This window comes from Sylvia atricapilla, chromosome Z (assembly GCF_009819655.1).
Source record: "Sylvia atricapilla isolate bSylAtr1 chromosome Z, bSylAtr1.pri, whole genome shotgun sequence".
In the NCBI taxonomy this organism is placed as follows: Eukaryota; Metazoa; Chordata; class Aves; order Passeriformes; family Sylviidae; genus Sylvia; species Sylvia atricapilla.
In genome coordinates this window covers 80,017,080-80,039,452 of record NC_089174.1, presented here as the reverse complement: position 1 = coordinate 80,039,452, position 22,373 = coordinate 80,017,080, and the positions used below count along the sequence as shown (strand labels likewise).

The 22,373-nt window shown below is 40.5% G+C and overlaps 1 protein-coding gene across 1 annotated transcript in view; it reads right to left on the bottom strand.

Annotated features, from left to right (window-relative positions):
• The window catches only part of MAST4 (microtubule associated serine/threonine kinase family member 4), a 198,992-nt gene that overhangs the window by 122,626 nt on the left and 53,993 nt on the right, over positions 1-22,373 (bottom strand). The gene's annotated exons all lie outside the window — the stretch shown is intronic.

Below are 22,373 nucleotides of genomic sequence, written 5' to 3'. Positions count from 1 at the left end.
ATTTTTCTTTAGAAACATGTATCAAGTTTTTAGGTTATTGCTCCATTTTTCAGTGTCACTTGAAACCTTGATAGAAGGGCTCTCACTCATTAATTTGGTCAGTATACTGAAGCAGATTAACACATCAAAGCAACCCTCACCTCTGCCTATGTCTGAGCTGCCAAAAAAGCACAAATATACTTTATTATGTAATTTAACAATGTGGTAGTTCTTACTCTCACAGTAACAAGTGAGACCTCTGACCAAAATTAGAAATGCTTTGGGTTTTGTGGGGTCTTTTTAATCCATGAGGGATTGATAACTTATTAGTAACTCATTTTAAGAACTACTTTCCCTATGGAGCAGAATCTCAATGACTGACAGTCACGGATGAGATCCCTGACTAGAAATTTAACTTTCTGCACTAAAAAGAAAATAACGAAGGAAAAAAAAGTTTTTCTGTATCAGAAACATCGATCAATTATTATTTATTATACTTTTATATAATAGGAAGGATTATGAAATACTTTTATCACTTCACTCATGAAGATAACTACCTTTCCGACAAGTGCCAAAAAAATTATTCTTATGAACAAAACATGGAAGTAAAGAAGAAAGAACAGGGTGAAAAGGCCACTGTATGTGACTGTTAGGGCTTATCCAGAACATGAAATAGAAGTAAAATTTAAAACCCTCCTAGTCCTGAGGACAAAACAGTCATACCAATTGACTGAATATGACTTTTGTGTTCTGAATCAACTCAACTCACTAAGCACACTACTAGCTCTCGCATAAGCAAAAAATAACCATGTGTTTTATGAATCACCCTTATTTCTGAACACACCTTAAACTTCTCACATAACAGAATACAATCTACGGTATGATCACAGACAGCAAACTATAAAATTTCAGATACCCTCCTAAGTAGTCAAAGCAACACAGCATTATATATCAGTATCTTGAGTGTCTGTACTAGGTCTCAAAATACAGATTATCCTGGCGTTTTTTTCCATAAAATACTTACTTTCAGAACAGCAGCTGATCTTGTAAAACGTATTTAGGATTGCAGAGACAATACTTAATCTTTTTTTTTTTCAATTTTTCCTTTTTCAATATGTTTTGATCATTCGGTTTGGGATGCAGAAGAAAACATCAACAATGGAAGTTTACTTGCTTACCTCCAAAAATGAAAAGCGAACAGAGGACTGCATGGACTGCAGGGGCTTGTTGGGGTTGGGCTCAGGCTCCTTGGGGTGAGACTGCAAGTTAAAATAATGTCATCTCTAGTGAACAGAAAGTTTAGCAAGAGTTGCATGTTTTAGTGTAGGAGTTACGAAAGGAGTTTCGGGTAGAACCAAAACATGACAATCCTCCTGAATGAAGTGATTGACAGTAACCACACAGGTTTTGACTTAAGATGAAATTGATTTAAATAAAAATAAATATGAGAACTGGTGTTGATGCATATGCTTGACTATGTCAGACTCCCTCCAGGAACATTACTTGTGTACAAAGTCCCAAGAGTGGTGAAACATGGTAACTATTTTTAGACAGCTAACAAACAGAATATGCAACTGGGTTGCTTTTCTTCTCTTAAAGAATCTTGAGGGGCAGGCGATTTAAGCTTCTCATATGCAAATTGGATTTATGAAAACAAAAGGAAAACTAAAACTGATTACAAACTTCCATCAGCAATAGGAAAATTTTAATAAAAATTTCCAGTTTGAGAGCCTAAAATTTGCACACTTACTGAAAATCAGAAGTGCTCCAGTTAGCATCAATTTCATTATGAAATGTTTCTTCACAAACACTAAGTTCATCTTCTAGGTAATCAAATATGGATATAAACAATTCATCCATAAAATCTTAACTTGAGCATTTGACTTCAAAGGTGTCTTCAAGGAATTGCCTCAAGTACATGTCCATTCAAAAGGTTTCAAAAAAACAGCTGGACATTGCCAGATTTCAGAGATGCTCTTTTAAAATATATTCATGCTATCATATGCCCCATAAAACTCCGAAGAAAGCTTTTAAATAACATGCTTATAGTGTGCCTCTCACTGCAATTTGCTTTAGCTATCTGTCAAAAAAAACACTGCGCAGACTGAGAGAAGGCAGAAGCTTATGGGCAACTTTTTTTCAGCTCATCTTCATAAAGATTTGTTTTGCTTTGCAGCAGGCCCTTGCAGCCAGCCAATGCTAGCACTCCTGTCCCCAGTGGAGATGCAGATCGCCAATATGCTAAGCACAGCTAAGGTCCAGTTCATATTTTCAATTGTTTAACACTTTGCCAGATATTAATACTCTGCCTTCAAAATCTCTCAAGGTGGAAACCTGATCCAGGTTTTCTAAACATTTCAGCAGGAAGAGTACTACAGCTTCTAGAGCAGATTAGGAATACAATTCTGACATTCTACATTTTGACATTGTGACATTTTTTGCAACTTTTTCCTTTCTGAGATGCCTCCGAGAAGGCAAAAAGTTTGGCAGGGACATGCACACTGAGACAAAGATGGGTCTGCAGGTAATTTCTGACAAGGCTTCTGTGTGTAGATAAATTCCTCTGGCTGCTGACTGTGCCTTTATAATTTCTGAACGAGGTGCACAGAAGAGCACCAGCAGCTAAGTACAAGCTAGTACTGCAGACCACCTGAGCTAGCATAACAGTACCTCTGAGCTGACAAGATCCATTAAGAGCCAATGGCTCAATACATCACTTTGAAAATGGCTAAACTGAACCCAGGTTCATACAGTCAGCCCATGCAGAAAAAGGTGTGGATCAGCAGGCAGATTTCAGCTGTTCCACTGGGGCAGTCTGTGTTGCATTGCACTGCACTGACCTGCGGCAATGTGCACTGGAAGGATCATTGTTTCTGTACGATCCGTACAGCACAGACTGTAAAAACTGCTTCTGTACTTCTACACTTTATCTCTTCATCTCCACTGCAGCAGAGCTGGTAGTTTGTCCCCAGTTGTCCCCTTTTTGCCCAGCAGTCAATTTGGGTCCTGACTGACTGTAGGCTGGGAAACAACCCTGTGCTTGCACTGCAGCTCCTGAGGGCACTGCAAGGTAAGATGTGGAGGCAGGCCATGCAAACCACCACCAGCCCTCATCAGGACCAGGAGCACTGAGGGGAAGCTGGAACTGATCCAAAGATAGTCCAGGTGGAGGGAGAACTGGCACCAACTGGCCAAAAGCAAAGGGCTGAGCAGAGAGCAACTGGACTGCTATGGAGTAACAACCAGGGACAAGAAATCTACTAAAACCAGAAAGGGTTAAAGGAGAGGAAAAAACCAGCTCTGGCATTGAATAAGAAGAATATATTAACTTCAAACCCCAGACTGAGATCTCTAATTCACCTTGCTGTGAATAAATCCTAGAAATACTCTAGGGAGTAACAGGCAAAGGGCATGGCCCTTCCTCTACCGGACGGCTCACACACAGCAAGTGGAAGTCCTACACTTATTCTTCCTCCTTTTCACTACTGTAACACATCAGACTCTCAGTAATGGCACAGACTCTGAGGGCACCCAGTATCAGATGTGCTATTACTATGGATCTAAAAATTCCCACCAAGCGATGATTCTGGTGTGTCAATCCAGTTCTTCTACAGAACTCGCTCTTCAGCTTTGCTTTTTTAAGACCTATGAAAACCTGTTAAAACAAATTATCACAGTGCATGACAGGCAGTCTTACTTCTTACACTTACTAAATTTGGAATGCTTTATTTTGGATTTAATATTCTTTCAAGGAGCTTTTTGCAAGTAATGAATATAAAGTAGACAGACTATAATTGTTTCTCAGGGAGACAATATAATTCTAGTCCCAACACTTAAACTTTACTGAAAGAAAATTCATGAGACTCAGAGTGAGAGGAATAAATTGGACTTTTTTCCCCCCAGATATGCTCTTCTTCAAATGATTGCAATTAACAGTTTGGGAGACATGATTTAAGTCTGCATTGACTCAACTCTGGCAAATCATGAGAGAATGATTCTATGGAAATCATTATGTGCCAGCAACCAAAATATGGTATTTTCTTTTCTCTACAGGTAAATCAAGTTCGAAAAGTAGCAAGCATGATGATAAAAGTAATTCAAATATATGAAAAAGTAAATATATCCAGACAACATTTTAACAAAAACAATGATCAATTCTGAATTTAAAATATAACTATTATCAGTATTAAATATTTTGAAAATATGGCAAGTGTAATTATGTTAGGTCAGTGTGAAAAAGGAGGAAGCCGTAAACAATTACTTCATATCATAAAAACACACACATACATTGAAAAACATGAATCCTTTCTCGTCCTTTGCAGCTAGTGATGCTATTCTCACATGATGATTACATAATTCAGAGAAGATAGATTTAAAAATATTTAAATTGCCACATCTCTAAATAAGTATAATTATCAATTATTCATGGAAACCATTTTAATGAGATCTCTGATAAGACCCCTCCTCCAAAACTCATGAGAAATTAGTAATGCTGGTTTTTTTCAGAAAAAATATCTAGTGCTTAGCCTGCCCACAGCTAACAGACACTCCTCTTACCAGAAGATGCCTGACTGAAATGCAGATTTTCTGAGACATTTCACAAATGTAGTTCTGGGGAACCAGTATGACATCTACATTTGTTCCTTGGAATAAAGTGCTCTGTCACCTTCTTGTGATTATTAGAATAAATTATTTGCTACACTGCACACTTACCTATAGCCCTCTCTTTAACACATGGCAGATGCCAGAGATAATACCTTTCACAGCTAAATAACTTTACCGCAGGCATCTGCAGCATTCAGGGTTTTTTTTGTTGTTTTTTTTTAATCAAGCAAGAATGGGGCAGTCCCAGAGAATACTAAAGGATCTGACGTATTATCTATTTACCTAGATAAAACTAGCAAGTTCCCATGGTGGCTGTAACATGCATACATACATGTCAGTGTATACTACAGGTATATACGTATGTATAGAAATAAATATTTGGCTTTGACTAACATATCTGGGGTAAACATATGCGGGCATTTATGAATAAAAGACTACACTTACTATCACTGTACATTAAAATTACACGTTTTCATTTAGGCACTCTCTAAACAGCTGAAAGCACAGAAATTACTTAATCATTTTAAGCAAGTATAAGTAAACACACTGCTAAATTAGGTAAACATACTTACTACAGAAACTACCAGGAATCCTCCAGAATGTCAATACAGGTCATTAGTGCAGCTACGTATGTGAAATACGTCTTATTCCTGATGAATTTTCACAAACAGCGTTTTTATAACGCTTTAATCTCTTGCAGTGCTCTCTATTATTCAGCACAGAAAGAGGCCTTTCTAAAAGGCAGCACAGGGATAAACAAACAGCAACAGAGAGCTGAAGAGAAAGACAGACACCATGGCCTACTGACAGATCCTTCCCCTACAAGCTGACAGGACGCTGCATGCACTGAGATTCAGTAACTCCAAATATGCAGAAACGCTTTCTTTCCAAACGCGCTGCAATATCCTGGCTCCAGGCTCACACATTTGCTGAAACCAACTGCAATGCACTGAAAACGTGTTCCTTCAACCTGGAGCTGCAGTGCTCCCCGGCTGTCAGCACAAACGTCTGCTAAAAGCTCCTGACTGCACAAAAGCCGGCATCATGCAGAAACCATTGAAATATTAAAGACAGACAATACTTACTCCAAGGTCAGCCCTGGAATTTGTAGCCTTTCCCGCTGGGCTTTCATCGCTGTTACGTGTTACCACACTCTATTGTAATCATGACACACATTCGCGGGCAGCATTCTGGCGATGACAGAGAGCCAAAGGAGCCACTATAAAGGAACGGGCTGAGGATCTCTCGGGGGCGGGGGGAGGACCACGAGTTGAGGTCCTTCCACCTCTCGGTGTCACCGAGAGCCGCAGGCTGCCTGTCTCAGGTCCGCTCTGGCGGAGCGAGCGGCACCTTCGGTCGTGCACACCGAGTAATTCATGCCCGGAATTCCGCAGCAGCCGCCACTGCGCCGGCACACGCACACACACACAGGCACTCTCACACACTCACACACACGCTGCACCTCGGAGGATGCGGCGGTCCCCCCTCGCTACACCGGCACACCGCGCACAACAGACGCCGCGCTTTAACACGGCTTCCCTTGGCAAACGTCCAACCTCCCCACCTCCCTCCGATCCTGCCAAACGCGATTGAGCCATCTCCTTTAAGTCACATTTTATCCCTTTCCGTGGTAAACGGACAGTTTCTGCAGTAACGGAACAGCAAACTGCTGAATGAAAAGCAGGCGCTTCTCCTTTAATGGAGAAAATTAATCGCCAAGGTTTCTCAGAACAAATGCATTCCTGTAACACAATGGTTAATACAAAAGGAGAAGTCATCGTTTGGTTTTGTCACATCTGCACCTGAATCTTAAAGGGAAATCATCTATAGTTTATATTAAAGGTGAGAGCCAAATCTAGAAACTGCAGAAAAGTCTAATTGTTTCAGCATTAAAGGTAGCATCACTTAAAAGCAAACCACTAAACAACACTTTACAGAGACAGTTTAAGATCAGTGCTGCTGCCATGTGGGATTTTGATTATAATTTAATTATATTTTTATGTACTGTCTCTTATTCTGAGATTACAATTTTAATAAGTATGTACCATGAATTGTTCCATGAGGAGTAGCATTTTTTCAATCCTCTAAAAAAAAAAAAAAAAAAAAAAAAAAAAACAACAACAACAACAACAAAAACCAGAAAAGCAAAGTACAAGTCCTTATTTTTAGTAATTTTAGAGCTGGAATATTTTTCTCCCACCCCTCCACTCTTTCTGTACACAATATAATAAAGTCAACCTCATGATTTTATTTTTGCTAGAGCTCTGGACCTGCTCTGTGGATGGACGACTTCTAGGACCAGATGAAGCTGTTTCTTTTTGGGCCCTTGGCTTAATTTTGGAAGACATTAGTGAGTTCACAGGTAAGTAGTTTCTGAGACAGAGGGAAATCTAGTAACAGAAACTGCTGAACTGCATTGGGTGAACTTGCTTGTTTTTTCAACCATACAGTAAAAAAGAATAATTGAATTCTCAATTATATCTCTTATACTGCCTACATATTTCTATTGGAAGGTATTTTAAATTTATGTTATATATTATCTTGAGTCTTCATTTGAAGACATTTCAGGCAGCTCCATATCCCCATTACACAACACCTCTGAAACCAAGATCTTAAAAATACCTTAAAAATCCTTTGATAAAAATATCTTTTGTACATAATACTTCTTCAGTTGCTGAAAAGTTCCGTTTCTGATGGAGAAAGAAAATTTTGAGAGGTAAACTCTGACTGTGCACACCAGACATGCACAGTGTTAGTTAAACTTTAAAGGATGTTCAGAGGGCTTAACTTTGTGGATACTAACCTTTAGTTTGGTGCTTTATTCTGTCAGCTGTGTAAGCACACACACACTTAGCACCCAAGTGCTATCAGCTGTCCTATAAAACTGTCCAATTTTTGTTGAAGGCACAAAGAGTAGGAGACAACATTCAAGGGGGAAAGCCAACTCCAGCGAATCAGGATGGCACCAGAACTATTTCTGTAAGCAAACGAGCAAAAGGACTAGCTCTGGGTGTGAAGGTATGCTTCCATCAAAACTGTAATACAAAGATAACACACTACTTCCATAAGGCAAATTTTACTGCTGAGATGAACATAAGTCCACAACAAAGGCACTTGTTTTGTTTTTTCCTCCATGTGCAAAGAAATAGTCTGTCACTAAACACTACTTTATGAAACACAAGAGTTGAACATCAAGTCCATTTTACCTGCAGGAAGACAATACTAGCAGCTTGTCTTGTCTAAAAGGAAACTGAGTGGAACTGGCAGTTGGGTACAGGCGCTTAAACATAAACAATTGCATCTAAGGGCTATTTTGTGACCATGATAAATCTTTTTCTGAGCTGACTCATGCAACCACCTCGCATTGCATTAATGAAAAATTATTCTGAACTGAGACTGAGCCATAGCATGACTTTGAAAATTCTTCTTTGATACATTCTGCCTGATCCATAAAGAAGTTTAGAAAATCATGATTTACTGAAAAAGAGAGATGAATCCTGAGTACGAAATCAAATTTTTCTCAATGTTGCAGTCTTACAGTTTTTGCAGGATCCTCTTTAGGATCTGCTTCATTAATTGGGAGGCAAAAAAATGCAGCAATTTAATCAGATGAAGCTTTGCAAGTGAAAGCTGATGTCAGGCTTGATCAAAACATCTTGGCTGCTGTTAATTTTGTACTGCTTAGATTTCATCTCACCAACACAGAGTTGAAGAAGGAAGGGAAAGTTAGCAAGAAGGCTTACTTATACTATTAACCTGAAAATACTGGCAGATGTTGCCTATATTGACCCAACTTCTGTAAAGAAAATGTCTCATCTGGAAAGAATTCCAAACAAAAAGTCACTCACAGCACCAAAGGACTGTAAGCACTGTTATTCCTTTGCAAATGCAACCCCCGGTCTACTCTGAGCTAGTTCAAGAGCAAATTTAAAAAGCAAGATGTAGGAAAACATGGCTCAAATTATTCATTTACATCTTTACTGAGGTCTCTTCGGTAGAGTAATCTCAGACACCTAGTTAAAACAAAGCAAAACCAGAAAAGCACAGGAAAATGTTTATTTCCTTGAAACACAAACCAGAAAGATGTTACTTCCATAGCACAGTTATTAATGTTGTATGCTTTCAAAGCCCCTCTCTTCTGCAGATGTTGACTATTGCTTTTTCCTCTTAAATAATGGTAACACGATAATATCATTGACAATGCAGGTGCCACTGGCTTTCATTATTCTGTAACATTTAACAGCAATTACACTAATATAATTAACAAGTCAATGCATCCTTTGGTTTTGTATTGCTCTTGGCTAATGCCTTCCAAAGGTATTCTAGGGTTAGTAATCAACTCTCAAAGAATGACAACACCTTTCTGTATCAGTCCTTAAACAACAGATCATTTAATCAGAATTTCTGTCATCTGACCTGTTTAGCACACCAATTCACACATTTGTGCATTTCCAGCAAGCACAGCTGCTTCACTGCTAGCACCATAGTTTATAAAGAAGTTCTAGCAGGAATGATGCAGTAGCAGTTGAGTTCAACACTGCTTCTTGGCATCAGTGAAATACAAAATACAGCACAAGAGAAATGGGGTGAAAAACACCATTTCTTTTTACAGTCTTTCAACACAGCATGCTTGGGCATATTATTACACCAAAAAAAGGTCTGAAATATGAATATTCCTGTTTGTTACCTCGGCCTGAAGTCAACAGACTTCAGACCAACACAGTATGTATAAAGCAAACCTCATGCTTCAGCTATCTGCCAGAAAGCACCCAAAAGTATTCTTCATACTGATCTAACCGGCCTGTTTATTGAGGGTTGTTTGGCTACTTCCTACTTCTCCCCTTAGTATTTGAGATAGGTCACAGCTAAGGAAGCCATAACAGATGGTGAAAGCAATCCTTTTCCTAAGATGCCTGTCTGGTACATCTCACTCATATGCTCAAACTCACAATAATTGCCCAATTTGCAATTGCAAGGAATATTTCTTCTCGGTCAGCTTACAAAAGGAGTAGGAGGTGGGCTGTCCTGTCGGTCTCCCTGGGGAAGGGAGGAAGTGGATGCGAATTACAGTAAGTATCTGCATTCACCCACACCCAGAAGCTCAGTTTGCACAATGGGCTCAGCATGGCATACAGAAATAAAATCCTTGTCACTGCAGAGCAGTGGATAGATTTTGGTAGAATCTGCATGTCCCTGGGTTATCAGTGCCATATGCCAGCACAGAGCACTATGAACTCCCCAGGGTACAGGCATGACTGTTTGGTATGACAGAAAGACAGCCTAGACAATCCCCTTCCAGCCCTAAGTCAGTGAGAGAAAAGTTCTCTATTCTTTAAGTATCATCTGAACTGTTACTACAGGTGACACCAGCAAGAGTGCCAGCAGTCTGTTAAGGCAGCCCTCCTTGCCTTACACCAACCAGTGTTCCATCTCTCTTGACTACGCAGCATCATTTTCACACCTACCTGTGCAAGCTCAAAAATAACATCCCATACAAAATCAATACAATGCCACAGAATACCCTTTGCCATTTATTTTTTATGGACAACTCCCAGAGCAGCTACTTGAGATTTGGACAATCTCCTACCGTATTTCACTCATACTGTAAGAATAAAAAAAAAATTAAACAAAAATTAGAGAGCAATGAAAGTAGCTCAACAAATAAAGTCTCTCTCCAACAGACTTTAAGCTAATACTAAAACTGTAAAAAGCATGTCAATAATAAATACGATCTCAATCTACACTGCCTTTCATGAACAAAAAGCATAAAAAAATTAGATGCAAAAATGGATATACTTTCTGAAGAGTTTTACATTACACAAGGTTTAAACAGTTGTTCTTTTTTTGTTGTTCAGACCTTTGTTACACAGGGATAACCCAAACACAGGCTCTTAATGAGCATTTGTTTATCTAGTCTTCATTTAAGCTGTATTTCAGTGTTAATTGGTGCCATTTGACTTTCATGTATATATTTTTTCATCAAAAGAATTAAAAATGTAAAAAACCTTGAAGACTTAAAGCCCATCTACTGAAGTGTTTTTTAAGATCATGATGGTATCTGAATATTGTCTTCAAAAAGTTAAAGCACAAGCAGGAAATTTCATGATTCCACAGTCCAGCCTGCTGCTGGATTCTCCCAAAACCTTACACCCATCTATCAACAATGAATATATACCTACAGAGTTACCAAGTTTTGTTTTGGCTGGTTGACAACTGATTCTTTGTTAAGACCCTATCATGCACACAAATACATATGTACTTGCAGAAGAGGTTTCCCAACAATTCTGTAAGGCTACCCTGTGTACGCTTCAATTTTTTAAAAAAAATTCTTTTTTAAATTCACCTTCTGGTTCTCTTTGTCAATAAACAAATAGGCAAGTCCTCCAAATGGAGGTGAGCAGCTGAAAGAGAGCCATCAATCTTTCAAAAAAAGAAACAGACAACCAAAAAAAAAACCACAGGAAGTTTGAAGCTTGTCCTTTTTTAGGTGTATCTTACGCTTACATAAAGCCCTCTACACATTTCCACAGGGAATTCTGTCATTATAAACAAGTACAAATGAATAATGTTGTCCATTACGAGACAGTATTTTCTTCCATCAAAGCAAACACCTAATACATAGAATCGAGTTTCAGCAGAAAGTTTGAGCAAATAATCCATGGACATAATGACCATTTATAAAGAGAGCTGGAAAAGTCAAGTGGTCATATTTTCCTTCCCCTGGAGAGGTCCATTATACCTATAATACTCTTATTGTTCCTGTCTCCTCTTTCTTATATTCCAGTCTCCTCTTTCTTTTTTGTCTCCTCTGTTCTTATAAACTGATAGCAATTTCACAACACTCCCAGGTATGCATTCCTCTGCTACATTGTTTAGACACTGCCTCAATCACGTCTGAGATGAATCCCCCTTGATCCAATTTAAACACACTACATCTTGCTGTACACCCCAATAATACAGAAAACACTTTTACTCCCTACTCATGGCAGATGTTTCACACACTGGAAGACTTCCATGAACATCCCTCAGCCTTCGCTTCTCTAAAATAAATAACCTCAGAACAATAAATATTTTCTATATACCATCTCAAATTTTCAAAGCAGCTGAGAGTTGTCATCTGTTTCCAGGCGATCCACCTCAATACACAGCACTCCAATATAAAGCCTTGAAAGTTCTGTGTGGGATAGAATAATGCTGCCTGCTTTGCAGCTCAAGATACACACTGCCCTCCAACAGCAACTGTGATACCTTAAACCTCACAGATCACTTCTGAAAACTAACACCTATTGAACTATCTTGCATATCTGCAGTATTTTCTGCAAGAGCAAGAAATTCTATTTTACTTGGTGTATTTTCTTGATGTTGTCAGAATGGTTTTGAAACCCCATATTGTTCTTCAGCATACTTGAATTCTTCCCAGCTTGTTGTCTGCTGCAAACTTCATGAACACCATCTATTCTATCACCTAGGTCACTAATGAAAAATAATGACTATAGCCAGTCAAGCAGGTTTATTACACCTGCAGCCCAGTGTAATCTTGTGCTTAGTGTTTCTACCCTACAAGCAACAAAGCAAAAGGCTCTTGAAAGTGACAACATCCTTCATCTCTTCACCCCACCAAGACACATTTGCTGGTATGGCTTACTTGTAAAACTTGACTTTTTTAAAAAGCCTGCAAAGTTTTGATTTATAGAGCAAGAACCTAAAAGCTTTCTAGATTTAGATATATGTAGGTATATTCGTGGTACTTCTGACAGGCATGCCAACCATAAAAACAGCCATATTTTTAAATGCAAATGAAAACGTTTTACATTTCTCCTAGCAGAATCTAGTAGACAAGCATTCACAAAATATGACAATGATCTGTAAAAGCTCATTTTCAGCAGCATCTCAATGACACTAAGAAGAATTACAGAACAACTCGGGGCCATACCTACACATGAATGTAAACATGGCTGATTTAATCCTGTTTCCATCACATACTGTGTTGAAGTGGGGTACGCGTCCAGTCACCTGATGGTGAAGTAGTACCACGTAGGAGAGGGGAAAAAAACACTCCCAATGTCCATGTTCCCTGCACAGCTTTTACAAAGGCACTAGAGAGCTTTTCCATTCAGGCTATAACAGCAGGAACCTGCTTGTTTACAGCAGCACGCTCAGCCCCATGTCAGGAGCACCAGCAATTGCATGTTTGTCTCAATACCATGCTTGCCTTCACTGCTTAGGGGCATGACCACACTAAACATTCATGAGTGAAGCCACTGGGATTTGGGGAAATGTGATTATATGCAATTACACTGCCTTCTGCACTGTGGCAGTCAGCACACAATGAATATAAAGTAAGAAACTCCCTGCGTCAGCCTTTTAGACTCACTTGCTCCCTGTGGCAGTTATCTGCTACCCTTTTCAGACAAGCACGGCAATAATGCAGATCCACTTATCCCCAGCACCCTTCCTGACCTTTTCACATGCCTGTGAGATCTGTTGCAACACATCTCATTATACCTCACAGGTCTAAGCTTGAGCGGCTTGCTAGGAAAAAATGTGACAGAGAAACGGAAACCATACAATATTTGGGAGAAAACACAAGAGGACAGAGATGGCAGAGAAGAGCACATAGATGGAAGGAATGTGTGCTAATGCCAGGTTGGCTGCTGCGTTGACTTAGAGAGCAAACACTCATTACAGACTACGCAGAGGCAGAGCTTGTTGACTCGCCCTTATGGAGCAGGAAAGTATCATGCCAACACAATATTTTCCTTCTTCAAACCTACAAAAGAAGAGCCCTGTGCTGCTGCCATCCAACCCCCCCCTTTTCAGACTGCCACGGAAGCCACCCACCTTCCTGCTGCCCATGCTTTTGACTAAAGTAACCTATTCAGTTTCTGCACGCTGCAGTCCTTCCGTGAGCCACCAACCCGTCCACGAGAACTGCACATGCTGCTGGCCCCTCGGCTGACCCCCAAGAGCCATCACCCATCCTCCCATACCCAAAGCTTCTGGCAACCTATTGGTTCTTGGCATGCATATTCCCACATGGAAACTACACAGAGTGAGTTCTGCAAGCCTAAACCTGTGTCAGGACCTCTGCCCCAGCTCTCCACTGCTATTTCCCAGAGAACATGCCTGCAAGGAAGGCACATGGCTTTACACAAAAGAAAAGAAAGGTGGGAAAACTGCAGCAAAACAGAGCATGCAAAGGACTGCATTCAGTCAACAAAACTTTTAAGACAGCATGAACCGTAACACTCAGAGGGAGCAGAGGCAGCAAATAGTAGGGTGGAAGGAAATTTATAGGATTCAGAAGCTTTAGACAGGGACAGAAGTGGTGGTAGGGGCAAGAACGTCCAGAGCCACAAACATTATGCTGTATGTTCACAAAATATAAAAGAACACAAGCCAGTACAACTTAACTATAGGCAGGTACACTCCCAGCTGTGGCCAACAGAGGCCCTGCTGCCACACTATCATCTGTCAGCTTTAAAACTTTCAAGTCTGTCTATGGACACATAACTGCAGCAAAAAAAAAAAAAAAAAAAAAAAAAAGCCCTTTATGATAAGCAACAGTATAAGTTTAGAATACTGACAGTAATAAAAAATGTTCAAGTCTGTATTTCATAAGAGTGAGGGGGAAAAATACTTCCTTCCTCTGAGACAAAACAGAAGTGGTTCACTGGGATTTCATGATTGTTATTCATGACATCTGTGGAAAGTCATCCTATACTTTACATAATGGATTGGCAGTAATACTGAAAATTTCAAGGGGAAAATCTGTAATGGCAGAATTGCCTAACTGAAGATGCAAGGCAGCAGATTCCTGATGTTCAGCAACTGTCTCTTTTCTTCTGAGAGCAGATATTTAGAATACAGGTGATACTACTGGCACCAGAGGAAAAAACATACTATCCAGAAAAACCTGAGTGCTTCTTTTCTTAAGGTAAAAGCAAAAATTTATTTATAGTTGTATTAGGGTGACTTTATGATGCTTGTATCCCTAATTGTCTGCTCTCTTTCTGCTGGATGTTAAGTTCTGCACCTTCAAAACTGGTTCTGAGAGCGAAGCGGGAGAGAAGAAGGACACGGTTTGCTTTCAGAAACGGCACTTGCTCCCCCACATCCTTTATACGGACAGCAGGGAGACCTCTCCTTTGCTTTTAGTTAGTTTCTAGCTAGCTGAGGCAGAGAAGTTCTCCAGACTGTGGCTTTTCTTTTTCTTGGACCTGATCACCCTGCTCTGGACCGAAAAGGAGCACCAGGAGCTCAGACCTGTGGCCCACCAGGGCTGGGACGTGGCATTTTCCAGAGCAGGAGGGACTGATAAGGGACTGAGCGAGCCGAGCTACACCCCACGACGACGACTTTCTGAATTTGCCATCTCTTCAGAACAACGAGAGGTTTTATTGTTTCAAATTATTCATTTTTTATGCTTGTGAATACTTCGCTTCTTAAATAAACAGCCTTTTCCATTTTTTCCAAGGAAATCTTTTTCCCAAACCAGTAGGGGGGAGGGCCACTTGAATCTACTTTCCACAAGGACCCCTTTGAAAGTTTCCTCCCCAATTTGCCCTAAACCAGGACAGGAGTGAAGGAAGGAGGGAAGGAGGGAAGGAGGGAAGGAGGGAAGGAAGGAGGGAAGGAGGGAAGGAGGGAAGGAGGGAAGGAGGGAAGGAGGGAAGGAGGGAAGGAGGGAAGGAGGGAAGGAGGGAAGGAGGGAAGGAGGGAAGGAGGGAAGGAGGGAAGGAGGGAAGGAGGGAAGGAGGGAAGGAAGGAAGGAAGGAAGGAAGGAAGGAAGGAAGGAAGGAAGGAAGGAAGGAAGGAAGGAAGGAAGGAAGGAAGGAAGGAAGGAAGGAAGGAAGGAAGGAAGGAAGGAAGGAAGGAAGGAAGGAAGGAAGGAAGGAAGGAAGGAAGGAAGGAAGGAAGGAAGGAAGGAAGGAAGGAAGGAAGGAAGGAAGGAAGGAAGGAAGGAAGGAAGGAAGGAAGGAAGGAAGGAAGGAAGGAAGGAAGGAAGGAAGGAAGGAAGGAAGGAAGGAAGGAAGGAAGGAAGGAAGGAAGGAAGGAAGGAAGGAAGCCAAAACAAAGCCCCAACCTCGCGTTACAATTCAGTAATTACAGCATAGGTTCTCAAGCCATTATGTACTCCTCCCAGAATGCCACCAAGACCAGAATCCTACAGAAACTAAGTAAGGTGTGCACACTAGAAATTGCACAGCCTTGGGAAACTCCCTCTCTAGACTAAGAGATTATTCAAACCTTTGTAGCATCAGTGTCAAAAAAACCCAATTCACAACACAATATATAGCAGCTTAGATCATACAATTCATCAGGACAAAGCAATTGCTTTTGTGACTAACAATTCTTTTTAACAAAATTCAGACATTCCTTAAATGAAGAAAACTGAACTTCCTGAAATTAATAACATGGGGGGAAAAACAGTTTTAGAAACAGTATTAGAAATTCAAGCTGTGCTGACTAGCAGTGATTACCCACATGATGTCCTTCTGCCAGTTTTCTCAATGCATAAGTACCTTCTCAGGAAGCAGAATAAAACAGGTGGTCATATGGTCATTTTTTTCTTTTTGTGTATATGATACAATTTTGAAGCTTTACTGGAACAAAATCAAAGACAAATAATTCTACTCACTGAGAATGCAACTTATGTTCACAAAACAAGCCAGAAGACCCAGCCAATGCTGATTTAAAAATGCTTATACACATAGATCACATCTGCCGCTGCCAGGCAGAATTTAATTACACAACCACTGCACTCACACACTAAGGTACCCCTAGACCACACCCTAACACTCAGACATCAATGCTCCCTTGCCTCAGCATCTCACATTCCCTGCCTCTGAATTCCCTTAAGCATTTTCTGTACACTCTTGCTCAAAGCTTTGCTGCTTCAATATACCCAGAAACACTGCAAACACCACCAAGTGTTGGTTCAGCAGGTAAAGCAGGGTACAAGTGCAGAACCCAGACACAGAGAGAGCAGTTCAGTGAAAAAGACCATAAACAGAAGAGGCTGTTAAGAGGCAGAGACTGTCACATGGGGCAGTCAAGAACATTAGGGTAGTCAATCTGTCACGCCTCCATTCCATTACTCTTACTTCATTTTGTCATGTTGACTAATAAAGTTTTAGCAGTGAACTGATGAGACCTTTACTGCTATTTCTTTGTAGAGATTCAGTTATTTTAGGACCTTGGTACCTGCTTTCACATCACCAGTAACCCATCACCCATGAGATCTGGCCCTCAACTCAGGTTGAACCTCTTGCATAAAAGAACAGCTTTTTGCATATGCAAAAATATTTTAAGCTACCCTGTGGCACAAACATTTTTTACTTTAGGCAAAACTTGGAGGCACCCAGCTATTTGATTTTCTTTGCTTCCAGAATCGTGTGACTCTCCCATCCTGAAATTCTGCAGTGTGCCTACAGAACCATAGCTTGACTCTACAGGCTGATTTAATTTTGCTTTTTCACTGAGGCTTAAGTTTGACTGATGCCTTGGGAAGGCAAAGTTTTCAAAATCACTATTTTGAAAAGGATCTACTTAAGATTAATTTTCATTCTTGACCCTGTCCTGTCCTTGTCTAAGTGGCTGAAACAAAATTCCAACAGGCACAGCACACCCAGCACACCATGGAGAAACATGGTACTTGGTCACTTTACATTACTTAGACACCACAGCAGTCACAGAACAGTAGATAGATGCAATTTTACACAATTAAGCTTTAAAGCATGCTCACCTCATTTTCTAAGCATCATTTCTTCAGAGAAGCAAGTTATTTTTAAGAATTTTGTTATCTATCTGAATAGTTTACAAATTTACCAAAAAAGCCATCACCATCACTATCTGACTTTTTTGCATGTGTAGACAAAGGTTGTGTATATGTACACACACAAAAATAGGTGAACATGAATTTACCAGTAAAAAGGTATTTACAAAGCTTTAAAACACCCCCAACAGAGTATGCATATTTTTTCACTGAAAAATGGACATGATGAATTACATTAAAACAGATAATTTCTTTTTCTAACATGTGATGTGATAAATCATAAAAAGAGAATGTAACTGGACAAAATCCATATATACACTAGTAAAATCTGAGTCCAGAGAAACTGGAGATATACATAGTAATATTAATATTGGTGTCAACGAAGCAGGGATGCAAACTTATGTGTGCAAGCACCAAAAAACCCAACGGAACAAGAATAAACAGAACAGCCTGTACTGTTAGCCAAGGATACAGCTAACAGCAATAAAATACCAAGGGATGTGCTGTTTACATCTAAATCAGGGCAGTGCTCTCCACAGCACAAAGGAGTTGTTTGCAGAAGACCATGCACTGACAACAGGAAGGTGGCAGCAAGGCTAACCCAAGCACACTGCACAAGCCACAGTCCTCCCTGTTAGACAAGCACAGCTTTGAAAGAAGGAAACACAGACAATGGGCAGCACGCTTGCAAAGAATTTATGGAGGCTGAAGTAAGCAAGACTGCGAGGGGAAAGGGTCATGCTATACTAACTGTTGGCTCCTAAATTATACAGAAGACATAACCACGTTTTTCACTGTCAATCACAAGGAAACCAAGAGATGCAGGGGGGAAAAATCACTCAGTGACAGCAGTAGAAAACCCTTGAAAGTCGAAGACAGAAACAATGCTAGTAACAACACTAAAGAATATGCAACTTGAGAATCAAACACAGGCTATGGAGAATATCTACTGGATACTCCATATCAGAATGGAGAAATTCATTACTTGGCAACAATAATCAACCTACTCCACTCTCCAAAATTAAGGTAACAGGTTACCCATGAACATAGCCATGAACAATTTTTTATGATGTAGATGTCTATGTGCACACACAAACTGTTGATCAAATTCCAATTTTATCCACCTACATGACACAGGCATCAGAGCTTTCTTTTTTTCCACACTACAAATTATTTTTCCCTAAGGGTAACTGACAGACCATATTTTTCATTGATTAAAAAAAACTTTGTTACAGAATTGGCCTTGCCTTTCTTGAAGCTTACTTAATCAAGCACCTAAGCAAGCAGCGGTTTTAACTACTGTTTATCTTGAATTCTTGGCTGGACACAATTCTATGTTGCTATTATCCAAGGGTATCAACTGTTTCACTGAAATACATAAATTAGTTCTATGAGAATTTTGTGACCAACTCTGACATTTGTGAAAGCGAATTATATAATTGCTGGTACTTGAGTCCATATTTTATAATTACAGAAATTAGTTTCAGAACTGTAAAGGACAGATGCAGCAAAAATAAATACACTGAAGCAATAGATCTCCAAATCAAACAGAAACTGAAAGATTAAACGAAAGAAGACAGAAAGATAATAGATTTAGCCTGGATTTTCCTACTTACTGGAAAAGTAAGGAATTTTGCTTCTAGGGCACATACTTTAAGCACTGAGGTGCTAACAAAATGAGAAACTGCCTCTAATTAGTCACTCCTTCTTATTGTGTTGCTGTTCCTGAAGGCTCCTCTCCACCTCAGAGAAGCCTGTTGTAAATTTTCTTTTAGGAGAAGGGCATATTAAACTAGAATGTACCTACTCAAAGCTGAGTGCGATTTTTTTTGCCACAACATTTGAGCTCATGCCCTCTGTCTATAAAAAGTTCTAATTTTTCTGAAACCCACTAGTATGTAAAAAACCAAATCAGGATAAGGATACTCACATCTTAAATTCCGTGATGGAAACTCACCTGCTTAACACACACTGAGAGACCATCTGTGGCTACCTACTTCAGCTAGATACACTATGAATGTCTAATGGATAGGGATGTGTAGATGCTATCAGACATTCCTCTAGTTCATAAGAGGATTTGTGTGCTTCACAAACAGCAACACTTAATTCTGGTCAAATTAAATCTGTACTTCTGAGTTTGGCTTAACATTGAACACAAGTTATGTTCCTTGGTCTTACAGAATCACAGAACAGACTGAGTTGGAAGGGACCCACAAGGATTATAAAGCCAACTCTTAAGTGAATGGCCCATACAGGTATCAAACCCACAGCCTTGGTGTTATTAGCACCATGATCTCACCAACTAAACTAGGGTTAGGGTTGGAAGTGTTTGGTGAAAATAAGCAAATCAATAGAAATATTCCACCAAGATGAAAAAATATACTCCTGTTTAGTTTTCCAATGGACTTGCAAAGTGGAATGCTAACAGCCACGCAGGTTTACAATCATGCTAAGCTTGTATAAAGTCAGTTTTGCTGCTGGAGTCAGCCTGAGAGAAAGCTCCCATCTTTTCATCCTGCCTCGAAGCCACTGCACATTGCTGCCAGAAAAAAAGGCATCTGTTCAGTTGGGCAATTTAACATGCTGAAGAAACTGCATGAAGCTAGTTGCAACCTGAATTAATTCTGCCTGTGTCCAGAGGAGTTATGCCAACACAGCCAGGGGGTGCTCCGAGCATGGAAAAAGCTTACCTCTCAGTCAACCACGACTCTTTATCTCAGTTTATGCCAGCTATGCTAAGATTGCTCACCCCTGAAATAGCTCTCCTTGTCCTGCTTAAAGCTGTGTCCTTGGCATGACATTGGGTCTGAAACTCCAAAAGACAGTGTGAGATGTGCCTACCTGGAACTGCTCAGGATCTCTACATGTCTATGCCAACAAAAATATAGGACTTTTCACATTTTGAAATTCAATCTTCATGTCAACATTTATGTAATATGCAAATAACAGCAGCCAACACAGCCCATACATACAACACCTGATGCCACAGCTATTGCTAAACTCAGCAGTATGAGTCCTTTTAATTAAGTACTATAAAACCATTTTAAAATACCATCGTATTGGCTTTGCATGGCCAGGTTTTAGTAGCAGGGGAGCTATAAGATGGCTTCTGGGAGAAGCTGCTAGAAGCTCTCTCTGTGTCTGGCAGATCCAATGCCAGGAGGCTCCAAGACACAGTTCACCAAGGATGGGCCAATGAAATGCAACACCTCTGTGATAACAGATTTAAGAAAGAAAAAAAGTTATTGCACAAGTGTAATTGCAGCCAGAGAGTGGCAGAGCGACAGTATGTGAGAGGAACAGCCCTGCAGACAGCAGGGTTGGTGAAGGAGAGACAGGAAGTGCTGCAGGCACCAGAGCTGAGGTTCCCCTGCAGCCCCTGGTGCAGACACGGTGAGGCAGCTGTGCCCTGCAGCCCATGGAGGTCCCTGGGGAGGCAGAGATCCCCCTGCAGCCCCTGGAGGAGACCCAGGCCAGAGCAGGAGGGTGCTGACAGGAGGCTGTGACCCCGTGGGAGGCCTGTGCCAGAGCAGGGTCCTGGCAGGGACCTCCAGACCCACGGAGAGAGGAGCCCATGCTGGAGCAGGTTTCCTGGTAGGACTTGTGACCTGTGGGGACCCACACTGGAGCAGGCTGTGCCTGAGTGACAGTACCTTGTGAAAAGAGACCCACTCTGGGGCAGTTCATGCAGAGCTGTTGCTTATGGGATGGACTCACATTGAAGAAGTTCATGGAAAACTGCCATGGGGGAGACCCCACACTGGAGTCAGGAGAAGCACTCCTCTCCCTGAGCAGCAGCAGGAATAATGTGATGAACCAGCCATAACCTCCATTCCCTGTCTCTCTGTGCCACTGACAGGGGAAAGCAAGAGCCTGGGAAGGATGGAGTGGTGCAGGAAAGTGTTCTTAATACTTATTTTTCTTCTCATTATCCTGGTTCTTTCAGTATTAAATTCAATCATTATTCCCAATTCAAGTCTGTTTGGCCTGTGACAGTATTTGGTGAGTGATCTCTCCCAGTCCTCATCTCAACACATGAACCCTTCATTGCATTTTCTCGCTTCTGTCCAGTTGCAGAGGAGAGTGACAGAGAAACTCTGGTGGGTGCCTGGCACCCAGCCAGGGTCAACTCACTACAACCATCTGCAGAAACATAAGCACTTTAATAACTGGATATGGTTATGCTGACACAGTGCTGTTCTCTAGTATACTTTAATAAAGCCTCAGCAAGATCACAGAAACCACACTAACATCTCAGTCATCAGGTAAAACAGTATGTATGAATGCAACTGAGGTGATTGCACTGTGGTCATTTTTCAGATTAGGAGTAAACTAACTAAAAACATTCAGTGTCAAATATCCTAGCAAGCTTAAATTAAGGTCAAGTTCCAAGAGCCAGTTTCTGCCCTGACTGAAGTGAACAGCAGTTTAGCCATTAACTTTAACAGAGGCAGTCTTCTACCCACACAACAGTTTCAGGTTAATATAAAGCACTAAAGACACAAAAGAATGCACCAAAAATAATTTTCTTTAGCTGTTTTTCTCTCTGTCACTGATGTACTTAAATATTTAAATACTTGACTGGAACTTAAGTTTCTATTTTCTTGACTTTTCTTATATAATGGGTTTGCTTACTGTCTAGCATAAGACTTCTCATGCATCCAAACCTAAAAGGAGAGTCTTTTCCAACAGAGCAGATATCCTGTCAAGTACAGACTTCTGGTATGCTCTCTGAGAACAACAGAGCAGAACAACAGAGCACTTCACTGCCCTTTCCCATTCACATACCTCACCTACTATCACTAAAAGCTACACAGCACTATCAAATCGAAACCAGTAATCACCCTCTCATGCAAGGGCACAGGGTTGTACTCAAAAGGTTCTGTCACAAATAATCTACAGAACAGCTTACATAATTATTTTTTGAAAGTAACCAGTAAGTAAACAGAGTTTGCTTCTTGAGACATATTGTGATTTTCTTATCCCAACACTTTCTCAACAAGTTACTAAT